The following is a 13,234-nucleotide window of genomic DNA, read 5'->3' as shown; positions in this document are numbered from 1 at the left end:
TGCGAAAACTGCTCCGCTCATTAATCAGAACATCATTATCTGTAAGATAGGTCAATAAGTGCTTAAATAGGATATGTTAATTTTTTTACATAATATCAATGTTAATGAAAAGGGGAAATGCAGTTTGAAAGTCTATACAACGCCACATAAAAGTAGCTCAAGCTGTGAAGTGAAACACTTGCTTAAGATTACTAACATCAATAAATGGTAAAATTCCGCTGTTACCGAATGCTCACGGCTGTACCATTGCCATCGGGTTTAGGAATCAAATTGAAAACTTGCACTAGGCTGATTACAGAGAGAGAAGTCGTTATGGGGCCGGTCACAATAAGGTGGAGGAATAGGTTGTGGGTTTAAGGCGCATCTATAGCCTTGTGCGACTTTTCTGGTAATAGCTCCACTCAAGCGCAGCCTTTCTGCGAAGAAACGTTAAATTTATAGGTGTGTCGTCCAAATACGGTTACAACATCAACGTCCCCTTCTATGCCAACAATCTAAGGAGTGCAGGGTAACAAAATATTCACGGAGCCAATGTAAAAACTTTAGAGTATTAACAAGTGCTGAAACCAAACAACGCGAAGAAAAATTGGAAGTATGGCTTGACGACGCGCACTGCTTCGCGGTATTCGCAGGCTTCTTTCATGCTCGCAAAAACACTCTTATGTAGCACGTATTGAGCAACAAAGCTGTATCCGGTGTTTTTCATTCGGCTCTACAATTTTCTCATTGACACTCTTCATATAATTATAATATTTAAGAAGTTTATTGTTTAATTAAGACCAATTACGTAATTAGGCGGAATGCAAAAAAAAACTGAGTATTTCCAAGCAACGGCAAAAGACATTACCTTGGTTCTTCTGTCCAATTACGTAACATTTGTACATTTTTAAAAATCTTGGTGCATCATAGTTAGGCACCCTGCATACTGGGGAAATGGGGAATAGAAAAGAGGCAAAGCCGGAGTGAGTGAGCAATGCGCGCACGCAGGTTACACTGGAAGGCTATAAACTTTCCAACGACAGCTCGCTCAGCGCCCCTATATTGGTCATTGGACGACTGTAAACAGGCGTCTGAGTCCCCCCAAATAAAATGCATAAGCTTGAGCCTACAAATGATCACTCCGGTTGGGGCATTTCAAAAACTCCACAAATGCGCGAATAGCTTTCTGAAATAGCGAAAGCAGGGGCCATGGTCTTTTTAGTCTAAAAATGCTCTGAAATGCTTTCACTCACAAACTGGTCTGGTGTTCAGGAGGTTCAAATTTGTCCGGAGAGAACGACATTGCAGAACAAGTGCTCAATTCTTTTCTCGCTCCTATGGGAATCGCACGTTGGCCTATCGGACATCACAATAGGGTGAGAATGAGCGTTATTGATTTTGGCATTGTCAACTAGTGGGGAAGATTGGCTAATTATCTTTAGATAAGGAGAGACTGCATTGGATAGCAAAGTAGCCAAAGACTCAACCTGGCGAATCCTAAAACTCTTTTTCACAAAGACCTAAAGAAGACAAGGAAAGGTACGTCAATACAGCGAAGTATGTGATTTCACTCTGACATTTTGTACGCGGTGAGCTTGGCGCAAAATTGAAATATCAAACTTTGAAGTTAAGTACTTGTCCTCCTTGGAGCAAAAAAATCTATAGAATGTTTTGAATGCGCCGTACCCACCGAAATTTGTTTACCGCTGCCCAGGATTTTCCGTTATTCCTTACAATATCACCGACAGGACTAAATGAACAACAGAGAGTAAGGCACTCCTTTTTGAGACGCTCCCGATAACCTCAGAAGACATGCTAGTGACTCTTTAGTCGTGAATAGATGAATAATAAAACTAGTTCGTTTGGTTTCGTGCCCTCGAAGGCGAAGCAGAATGACTAATCCCGAATTTTTCTATCAGTTTACTGCCTTCTTATCGGAGAACCGATATGAACGCATGTATGGAGAAAGCCGAGAGCCAGGAATTTCTCCCTCGGCTTCAAGCTTGACAATATGTCCCAACAGAAGCAGCAGCACCTAGCGCAGACCACGTTGAGCAGGCTAATGCTGCTTGAAGGATGGTCACGTTCCCAATAATGCATGGAGGACACGCTCTCGAGGGATGTGTTCGTGGATTCTCCCTTCCCTTGGTCTCCTGACATGCATTTCTCATCAGAGGTGCGAAGGCTCCGTCTTCAATTTCTTCCGGTGCCCCGATGCCCGCTGAACGACGTCTGGATGCTTCGTGTGCAAAGCTTATGAGAGCGGCATTAGATAATGCAATTCCTCTAATGCACCCCCTCCGGATCCGTCGCAAGTTATGCCCGCGGAGTGTCTGCCTGGAGCAAGTGTATTAGCTGCCGATGTAGAGCCAGACTTGGAAGAGCAGCCACGTGGTTACACTGAAGGCCTAGTCACCTGCTGGAGAATTCATGCTCCGTGTTTTATTTTATTTGCAATCAGCAATCACTGATTCCTTACATCTGCAACTTACTTTTTTATTTCTTCCATATTCTTCTTTGCACTGACAGAAAAGCGAGACTCGTTTTTTCGTTAGCAGGAATAACAGAAAGGATGAAGGAACTCGCTGGGCAACTAAAAAGTGCGCACAAGAAGAAGTGCCTGGCGAGGTAATGCGATGGAAAGCGAAAAGACTAACAAATGCCAACTGTGTACAGATAGGTTAGTTACGACACAAACCAGAAGAGAGCATGGAGTGATTGCTTGGTTAGGGGTTTCAATACATTCCGAACAGGAGAAAGAACTAAGGGCTTGGTTCGACAGGAGGGCCACTACGTTTCAGACTACGTCACCGTAGTCTGAAACCCAACGAGAACTTCGACCGCCCTACCAACAGAAGGTAGGTTGGTACGAAACGACGGTACAATGAAGTTATGCTTCTATTTGAGCGACCTACACGGGTGTGTCAATACCTGTTCAAAGTCCGCTCTTAGGTCTCTTATGCACTTTCACGAACTTAGGTGTTGTTTTAGTCAATTTATGAGCACTTCTAATTGCTTTTCTTTATTTGCCTCTCTCGTGGTGTGCGTGTGTGCATGCGTGCGTGCGTGTGTGTGTGCGTGCGTGTGCGTGTGTGCGTGCGTGCGTGTGCGCGTGTGCGCGCGTGTGTGTGTGTGTGTGTGTGTGTGTGCGTGTGCGTGCGCGTGCGCGTGCGCGTGCGTGCGTGTGTGTGTGTGTGTGTGTGTGTGTATGTGTGTGTGTGTGTGTGTGTGTGTGTGTGCGTGTGTGTGTGTGTGAGGGGGGGAGTACGTGGATTAGCATTTCCGCAGTAGCCCCCAATTCCACAGGCACTGGAGCGGTCGTCAACATTGCCGGTGACGTCCGGCGTTCCTCAGGGGTCGGTCTTGGGGCCGGTATACTGTTTCTGATATACATTAATGATATAGCCATAAACATTAACCCACTGATTAAGTACGACTATTTGCAGATGACTGTTTGGTGTTCTGCCGGGTAAAAAGCGCCAGTGACCAAATTTTTTTGAATGAGTCATTGCAGATTATTAATGACTAGTGTACCTCATGGGTGGATATGCAAATTAACTCCAATAAGTCTGCTTGCATGACTATATCAAACAAGAACTACCCTCGTTTTTTCTAATGCTATTAAGCGGTGATATAATAAAACGTGCAAAAGACATGAAATATCTTGGGGGAACTATAACAGATGATTTTTAATGGAACCGCCATGTGGCGATCACTTGTGGATCCGCACAGCGTAAGCTCGGCTTGTTAAAGAGGAAACTGAAGTTGGCCAGTTCTGATGTAAAACTAAGTGTATACTGGGCAATTGTTCGCCCTAGTCTATAGTACGCAAGTATAGTCTGGGACCCATACCAGCAATACCTCATTAATAAACTAGAAAAAGTACAGCATCTTGCTGCCAGGTTTATCTTTTCCTGCTACAATCGAAGAATATCAGTTACAGAGTTACTTGATAGGGCTAACCTCCCGATACTTGCTGAGCGCCGGAGGGTACTAGATTAAAATTCATGTTACGATTAAAAACGTGAAGCCTAAATGTGGATCCCAGCCTGTACTTGCGACCTCCTGGCAGAATACCACCAATGATTAATCAGAGCTATGCTTTCAAGGCTTATTGATCCAAAGTTGATGTCTTTAAGCATTCTTTTTTGGTTAAAACAATTGTTGACTGGAAGAAACTTTATTCCGAGGTTTCTGAATATGTTGACTCTGAGGTTTCCTTTGAAAGAAATTGGGAAATGTTGTTTTACTAATCGTAAGTGTATATATGCCTTTTACTTATATATGCTTTGTATATAATTACTGAATAATTCTTTTTACGCATGCTCCTGTTTTGTTATAGAATTGTATTTCCCACCCTGTAACAGCCCAAAAAGGGCTCGCAGTATGAACAAATAAAAATAAATAAATCCTAAAAGGTCGTATGACGATGACAGCGTTGCTAGAGACGACCACTTCAAACTATGGCTGTTACCGACACAAAGCAGTCGCTAATCGTACTAAATTTTTGAGAACAGAAGAAAGATACAAAATCTTGAGTAATGCACAGTTTAATGAACATTTTACGCCTGAAGAACTATGGTGACAAAACTGCCTGCTTCAACAACGCATATTGGAAAACGAGTAGGTCATGCATTTAAGCGTTCTTTTCGCCAACGGTGATATTTTCTTTGCACTTTGGCAGGCTTTCATTAGGAGTTATCACGGATCCATTAGTGGCGCTGGAGCACCATCGCTAATGACGGTTCGCCCTAGGCGATTCCATGTTACATTTTTCTTTGCAGAAGCAGCTGGCCAGCTGGTCTTTAGGTCCTGTTAATGTGTTTCTTTTGTTCTAAGCTGTCGCTTTCAATCGATATGCCTTCCTCAGTAGAATTACTGAAAAGGGGGCAAGCGGCTCTCTATCGAGTAAGTGCAATCTATCGATTCATTCATTTATTTTCATGCAACTGCAACTAACCTGCCTCCATATTTCGCCCAAGAGGAAATTTCTGAGTGATTCAACAGCAACAACGGGTAGCGAAGTGAATCCGGTGATATATATATATATATATATATATATATATATATATATATATATATATATATATATATATATATATATATATATATATATATATATATATATATATATATATATATATATATATATATATATATATATAGAGAGAGAGAGAGAGAGAGAGAGAGAGAGAGAGAGAGAGAGAGGGGAGCTTTTTTCAAGGCCCATAGCTCACTTACTCAAATGACTAAAAGAAAACAGTTAAAGTAAAGCTTGTGCATTTAAAGTCGACCTAATGTACAGAATCGCAATATTTTCTTCCATTTTGAAACAAAACAATCAATGTATTGTTCTGGAAAATCTTATGAAAGTGTACGCGAACGAGTGACTAAAAGAAGACATGACCGCGAAAGTTGTGCGGCGTATTTGGGTCTATCATATCGAATCCGGATATTTCGATACATTTTTCTGTCAAACTATGAAGATTTCGTTCACACAAATCGCATGTAAAGCTACACAAATGGCGTGAGCTCATGTCGAGCTGCATGCTGAAAACATTCAATCTGTAGAACGAAAGCCGCCGCTATTTTTCATATGGGGCACTTTTCTTCGGCACTTCTGTCGAACTGACACCTCTTCGACTCATCGTAATTTTTCTTCGAGTCGATTTCTTTCGAGATTAGTGAGTCATCTGTGGTTGGTCTGTCATCTGCTGACAAATTTCGCCCAGGGCTGCCAGCTGTGATCGACTGTTGTTTTGAAACGAAGTGCGTGCAACAGCTACAGCCGTGTTGCCTCCCTTTGCAAAGTAGTGGTTTAACGCTGAATTTTGTTTCCGCAAGCGAAGAGAGCCCAGTTGATCTGCAGCAGCATGCTAAGGGTGTCGATGGGGCGCCTTCATCGGAAACCATAAAGCACATGTGTGACACAGGTGACTGTACATGAGGCACGCGGCATACGCGCATGCACAAAGAGCACTTTTTTTTCTCACCGTGGTCATTACAAGCCTCACGACTGAATTGCACATGCTTTAATGGGAATGGCTAATGAGACTTGTTTTCATGGTAACAAAGAAAACTCAGCACTAAGACAATAGATGAAGACAAAAGTTCATAACACAAACGCTTTCTCACGACTGAAATTTTATCGTGATCTATCTGGTCAACTTAATCCGAAGAAAATTTTTAGGGGTGTGCGAATAACGATTTTTGAGACAGAATCGAATACGAATTGAATGGTGCCAGAAGCACATTGAATCGAATATCGGATAGTTTCGGAATATTGAACCATTGTTGTCACAATTATTACAAAACGATCTTCACATTCCAGTAGTCTTAAGTTTAACGAGTTTCTGCCTTGCCTAGTACATTATGAAGCGTTGCTTATTAGAAGCACGAATGGAGCATTAGGATGTAATTTCTTCGCACGCACAAGACTCTTCAGATAGTGCGAACAATCACTGTGAGCGAGCCTGCTCCGCTACGCAACTTCTCATCGGCTATCTCTATACTATGCCCATGGGGGTGAAAACTTGCCGCACTTTTGCACCAATTTTGTGTTTAATTGGGTACAATTGACGTTTTAAAATATTCGGGAAATATTAAAAAAAATACTTGCATTTAGGAATGGTGACTATTCGATTCGAAGACCGAATCAAAGAGGACACTATTCAATTCGTTATTCGAAAGTTACGAATATTCGCACACGCCTGAAAATTTCAGTTGTCAGGCAGGCGCTCGTATCATGCACTCCTATTTTTGTCCCTTGCCTTAGCCCTGAGTTCCGCTTCTTTCCCTAATTAGCGCTTGGAGTCGGATTATTCTGCGCATTTATTGACGCTGTAGTGTTATTATTTCAGTGAGCTTTTATTCATTTTACCCCTTTCCGCAACACAAGTTAGCCAGCCAGTTTCTCTCTCTCTCTTTTTTATCCCCCTCGAATCCAGAACCACTAGCAAAATTTAAGGTCCTAGTCTCCTTTTTTAACATTAAAGCGTCTTGGTAAGGTCTTGCAGAAGCTGCCTGTCCGTATCTGGAGCAAAATAATGTCTGTATTCAATTTCACACGGGGGGTTTGAAGAACTGCGTTAAAGGGTTTGCGCGCTTTACAATGCCAGACCTTGGTAGTACGCACACGATGCGTTCACAAACATCCAAGGAGCAGCTAGTTCAGTGAGAATTCATAAAAACTCCTACAATCTGATATCTTATTATTATGAAAAGTGCAAAATTAAGGTCGCTAAGCAAGCTAAAAGTTATGAACCCATAAGGATTCCTTGTCCACAATGCCATAATCAAGTTACGGCTTCAACATCGCATCTTCTGAAAAAAAAATGGAGAAAAAATGCTGTTGCACTTTAAGTCGCCATGACAGTAATCGGTAAAGTTCCTAGAAATCTCGAAGTTTATGATAAGCATTGTAATTTAATGTTGCTTTCTGAGGGGATATGCACGGCGTACACTAAGGGGCTGCGAACGCAATATCGATTAAAGGAGCCGACACGTGGCTTTCAACTTCATTGCAGTGATAGCCGTGGTCCATACGCAGTTTTTATTTCTCCATCTAGAAGCTCCAATGGAACATGTCTCCACCTTTTTGTAGGCGTTTCTGTGGTCTGTTGAACCCTTCATTGTGCTCCCTATAATGTATGGATATGCCAGAGTAATGCTTTACAGGTTTTAATAAGCCGTAAGTCTTGGTGCTATAAACATCTCTAATTTTGCAGTCCTGAGCGAAAAGTTCAAATAAATGATCTGCAAACCTAGCCGTCGTGCGCAATACACGTGTGTATTGACGAGCCATTTTTGCTAAATGGAGATTATTCAAAGAACCTCCATTTGCAGTAATGTGCAGAAAAATGTGCAGTAACGCAACGCCAGAAGTACAGCCTATTTGTACTTTTATAACTTCGTTACTTTTCCACCATGGCGTGGTATCTAAGAAATTCAGCTACAAAATTTGGAAAAGTTCTTCGCATTCACAATAACAATTTGGAACGTACTTTAAACTCTTTGGCTGTTGTAGTGTTTTTCCTTTTTTCGTTGTGGCGCTATATGCCCATAGCAATATTTGCACACCGCATCTTTTAACTTAGAGTAATGCAAAATAAATTATATATCTCGATGGTATCAATACAGGATTGCCAAGTATAATAATCGTTGGTTGAATCCAAGAGAGCTCACCCTATTTTTATAGGAGGTCAAATTTCGTTCACTGGCAAGATACACACATTATCTATATGAGCAAGGCCATGATCCTGTCTTGAAGAATGTGTGCCTTTTCATGGCCGCTGTGATTCATGATAGTGCAAGACAATCGCCCAGTGTAATGAAGGGTTTTTTCCTGCAATCACTTTTGGCAGCTAAAACACCAGTCATGCCAGTTTTCCTGCACCAATTCGTAGTAAGGAAATGAATTATATATATATATATATATATATATATATATATATATACTCCACAAAAACAACAAATGTGGCATTGATATAAGCAACGAACTCCTTATCATAAAAAACAACTATCCCTCATAGCTCTGAGGTGCACACAACTTTCGCTATCATTTATGCTTTTCAAGCAGTCCTGCGGCTTTAGGTTCGGTGACAGCGTAAAAAAACGGAAATATTAATAATAACGTCGCTGTGCGTTCGGCTCGCTATCTTAGAAGCGATCAGGCGTTCCTCCATCATTTCACATCGAAGATGGCGCTCGACTACTGCCGCTCGAACAGTCATATCAAACGCACGTCACAAGACGTTTATACTTCGAAAAAACTTCGTCTCCAACAGACGCGCCCGGTGACACCTTGACGCGACGTGCCACGCTCCATCGCTCTCACCCAAATTCCGCGTCACCGGCATGAAAACTTCCATGCTCTTTTCCGCGCCAGAGGAAAACACGGGGTTTGCTCATTTTCTGGCTGCACTATTACATGGCAAAATGTTTCAGCATTTTGCTTCTAAGCTGCATCAAGTTTTTCTCCGCTGTCTCGCAAGGTAAGTCTTCCGCCTTACGTCTGGTTTACTTCCCTCAGCAAAGTCTACGGCGTTCGTTTGAAACGTTCGTGAAACGTTCGTGCGTGCGTTTAGCCTTCCCTCCCACCCATTTTCAGCTTTCCTTGGGCGTCAGTCTTTCAGAAATAGTGACACCACGGTGTATTTCATTATACGTGCAAAGAACGTTATCCACGCTATTACGCCCACCTTAACGTACCGGTAGCTAGGTGTCCCGAAAATGGTCTCTCGACTTTTCTGTGGTTAGCATGTCTTTATAATTTCGTGCGCTCTTTTCATATTTCTCGTTGATTCCCCCTTCGGTTCGCTAACTCTTTTTACTGCTGTCTCAGAAGCTACTTGTTGAAAACTGTCCCGACAAATAGAACTTGTGTATGGCAGTAAAAAAAATACATATAAAAGAGGCTTCTGCGAAAATGACGACACACGTATACAAGTGTATCATGGTTTATGATGAGACACGGTTGCAGACATGGTTGAGAAGGAAACCTATAGAGCTGCTCCATGGAACGCCCAGATAGATACATGGTCAGTAAAAAATGAATAATAGCAATTATATTACGGACATAAATGAATACATATGAGAGAGGCCACGAGCTGGAATTAGGTGTTCGAACGCTGTCTTTCTCTCGTATAACATATCACGTTCGTGCATTTGCACTCGTGTTATACGGTTTCTCTTTTTGTATTATTTTATTCGCCACGGAGCCTGTCAGTACGAGTTCGGTATCTGTAATCAGTTTTCAATATGACCCTTTGCTTCGCGCATACGCCATGCTTGACGAGCTGATGTCCGCACGGGCGATGCGTATTTCGAGTGCCCAGGAAGCTTTCATCGCCCCATGCGCATCTATTGTGCATACGCCGTGAGGGCGACGCGTGCCACACGCCGGAAAGCACCCGGTGCAGTGCCGTTTTCTGCGTCAGGTGGGGGCACACTCATGTGACGCGCACCGCAGCCAGATACTGCCTCTAGACGCATAACGCGTGGTGTGTGCGAGTCCACCTTTCGGGATGCATATTGTTACGACAGACATTTCAACAAGTGTTTGCTTTCGGGCACTGAATGCGCTTTTAAAGTGCGAGTAGTTGCAGTCCCATGCCATTGAAGCAACTAGTCCTACTTCAAGTTATGCTTAACGACAAACGAAAGAATGCGATGAACTGTGGAAACATCAGGTAAGTGAAAGGGCCGAAGAGGAAGCTCTTTCGGAGTATGGTCATTTTGTTGTCACGTTAACAGTCGTTTATTATGCGAGGGTTAGTGCAGAGTATAAGGTCTATTTCACTTCTAGAATGGCGAGACTAGAAATAAAAGAGACCTTATACTCTGCGCTAACCCTGGTATCATGCAAGGTGTGGGCGTGCTCGGCAAGGTGCGCTGCAGCGGCCATAGGATGGTAAGAACTCGAATTAGCCTAGACTTGAGGAGGCAACGGAAGAAACTGGTACATAAGAAGCCGATCAATGAGTTAGCGGTAAGAGGGAAAATAGAGGAATTCCGGATCAAGCTGCAGAACAGGTATTCGGCTTTAACTCAGGAAGAGGACCTTAGTGTTGAAGCATATGAACGACAATCTTATGGGCATCATTAACGAGTGTGCATTAGAAGTCGGTGGTAACTTCGTTAGATAGGATACCGGTAAGCTAACACAGGAGACGAAGGATCTGATTAAGAAACACCAATGTATGAAACCCTCTAGCCCTACAGCTAGAATGGAACTGGCAGATTTTTCCAAGTTAATCAAGAAGCGTAAGGTAGCTGACATAAGGAAGTATAATAAGGATGGAACTGAGCATGCTCTCTGGAACGGATGAAGCCTCAAATCAGTGAAGAAGAAACTAGGAATCGGCAAGAATCAGATGTATGCACTAAGACACAAAGCCGGCAATATCATTACTAATATAAATGACAAAGTTGAAGTGGCTAAGGAGTTACATAAAAACTTATACAGTACCAATGGCACCCACGACGATAATGGAAGAGAGAAAAGTCTAGAGGAATTTGAAATCTCCCAAGTAACGCCGGAAGAAGTAAAGAAAGCCTTTGGAGTTATGCAAAGGGGGAAGGTAGCTCGGGAGGATCAGCTAACAGCAGGTTTGTTGAAGGATGGTGGGCAGATTGTTCTAGAAAAACTGGCCGCCCTGTATACGCAATGCCTCGAATCTTCGAAGAACGCTAACATAATCCTAATCCATAAGAAAGTGGAAGCGAAAGACTTGAAAAAGTATAGACCGATTAGCTTACTGTCCGTTGCCTACAAAGTATTTACTAAGATAATTGCAAATAGAATCAGGAACACCTTAGACTTCCGTCAACCAGAGGACCAGGCAGAATTTCGTAAAGGATACTCATCAATAGAGCATACTCACACTATCAATCAGGGGATAGAGAAATTGCGGGATATAACCAACCCTTAGATATAGCTTTCATTGATTACGAGAAAGCGTTTGACTCAGTCGATACCTCAGCAGTCCTGGAGGCATTACGGAATCAGGGCGTAGACGAACCGTATGTAAAAATACTGAATGATATCTATAGCGGCTCCACAGCCACTGTATTCCGCCATAAAGAAAGCAACAAATCCCAATAAAGAAAGGCGTCAGGCAGAGATACGATCTCTCCAATGCTATTCACGACGTTTTTACAGGAGGTATTCAGAGACCTGGATTGGGAAGAACTGGGGATAAGAGTTAATGGAGAATACCTTAGTAACTTGCGATTCGCTGATGATATTGCCTTGCTTAGTAGCTCAGGGAACCAATTGCAATGCATGCTCACTGTCCTGGAGAGGCAAAGCAGAAGGGTGGGTATAAAATAATCTGCAGAAAACCAAATTAATGTTTAACAGTCTCGGAAGAGAACAGCAGTTAACGATAAGTAATGAGGCACTGGAAGTGGTAAGGGAATACATCTGCTTAGGACAGGTAGTGACTGCGGATCCGGATCATGAGACTAAAATAATCAGAAGAATAAGAATGGGCTGGCGTGCCTTTGGCAGGCATTCTCAGATCATGAACAGCAGGCTGCCATTATCCCTCAAGAGAAAAGTGTATAACAGCTGCGTCTTACCAGTACTCACGTACGGGGCAGAAACCTGGAGGCTTACGGAAAGTGTTCTACTGAAATTGAGGACGACGCCACGAGCTATGGAATGAAGAAAGATGGGTGTAGCATTAAGGGATAAGAAAAGAGCAGGTTTGGTGAGGGAACAAACGCGAGTTAATGACGTCGTAGTTGAGAGCATGAAAAAGAAATGGGACATGGGCAGGACATGTAATGAGGAGGGAAGATAACGGATGGTCATTAAGGGTTACAGGCTGGACTCGAAGGGAAAGGAAGCGTAGCAGCTAGGGGGCGGCAGAAAGTTATGTGGGCGGATGAGATTAAGACGTTTGCAGGGACTACATGGCCACAATTGATCGGAGTAGTTGGAGAAGTATGGGAGAGGCCTTTGCCCTGCAGTGGGCGTAACCAGGCTGATGATGATGATGATGATGATGATTCTCTTAGTGCCGGACCAAGCACGTGATCAGTGTAAGCGGGGTGGGCAGCCCTACTTGCCCACTCTGCCCCTCCCCCCCCCCCCCCAACGCTTCAATCCCTCCCTTCTTTTTCATGCAATAGTATTCTTGCCTACTGCACGGTATTTGAGCCCAGCCGTGCGCCTCCGTCCGCCCTTTCAATGAATCAATCAATCAATCAATCAATCAATAAATCATCCATCCATCCATCCATCCATCTATCCATCCATTCATCTGTAGGTACTCTTGCCTGAAGCCTGGGCCGCGGGCCAGAACTTGCTCCACATGCAGCGCCGTCAAGGAGGAGGGAGTTAGTTCCCGGCCGCGCAGCGTGCGCAGTGCGATATAAAAAATCGCCCAACCCAACGCTACCCGCCGTGGTTGCTCAGTGGCTATGGTGTTAGGCTGCTGAGCACGAGGTCGCGGGATCAAATCCCGGCCACGGCGGCTGCATTTCGATGGGGGCGAAATGCGAAAACACCTGTGTACTTAGATTTCGGTGCACGTTAAAGAACCCCAGGTGGTCGAAATTTCCGGAGTCGTCCACTACGGCGTGCCTCATAATCAGAAAGTGGTTTTGGCACGTAAAACCCCATGATTTAATTTAAACCCAACGCTGCAGGAGTTGGCACTTCCTCGAATTAGCTCCGAGAAATTTGGCCACCCAGTAAAGAACACGGAGCTCCAACCCCTCGGCACAGATCCTGCCGGCTCTACTG

This window comes from Dermacentor variabilis, chromosome 2 (assembly GCF_050947875.1).
Source record: "Dermacentor variabilis isolate Ectoservices chromosome 2, ASM5094787v1, whole genome shotgun sequence".
In the NCBI taxonomy this organism is placed as follows: Eukaryota; Metazoa; Arthropoda; class Arachnida; order Ixodida; family Ixodidae; genus Dermacentor; species Dermacentor variabilis.
This window is presented reverse-complemented; position numbering follows the sequence as displayed.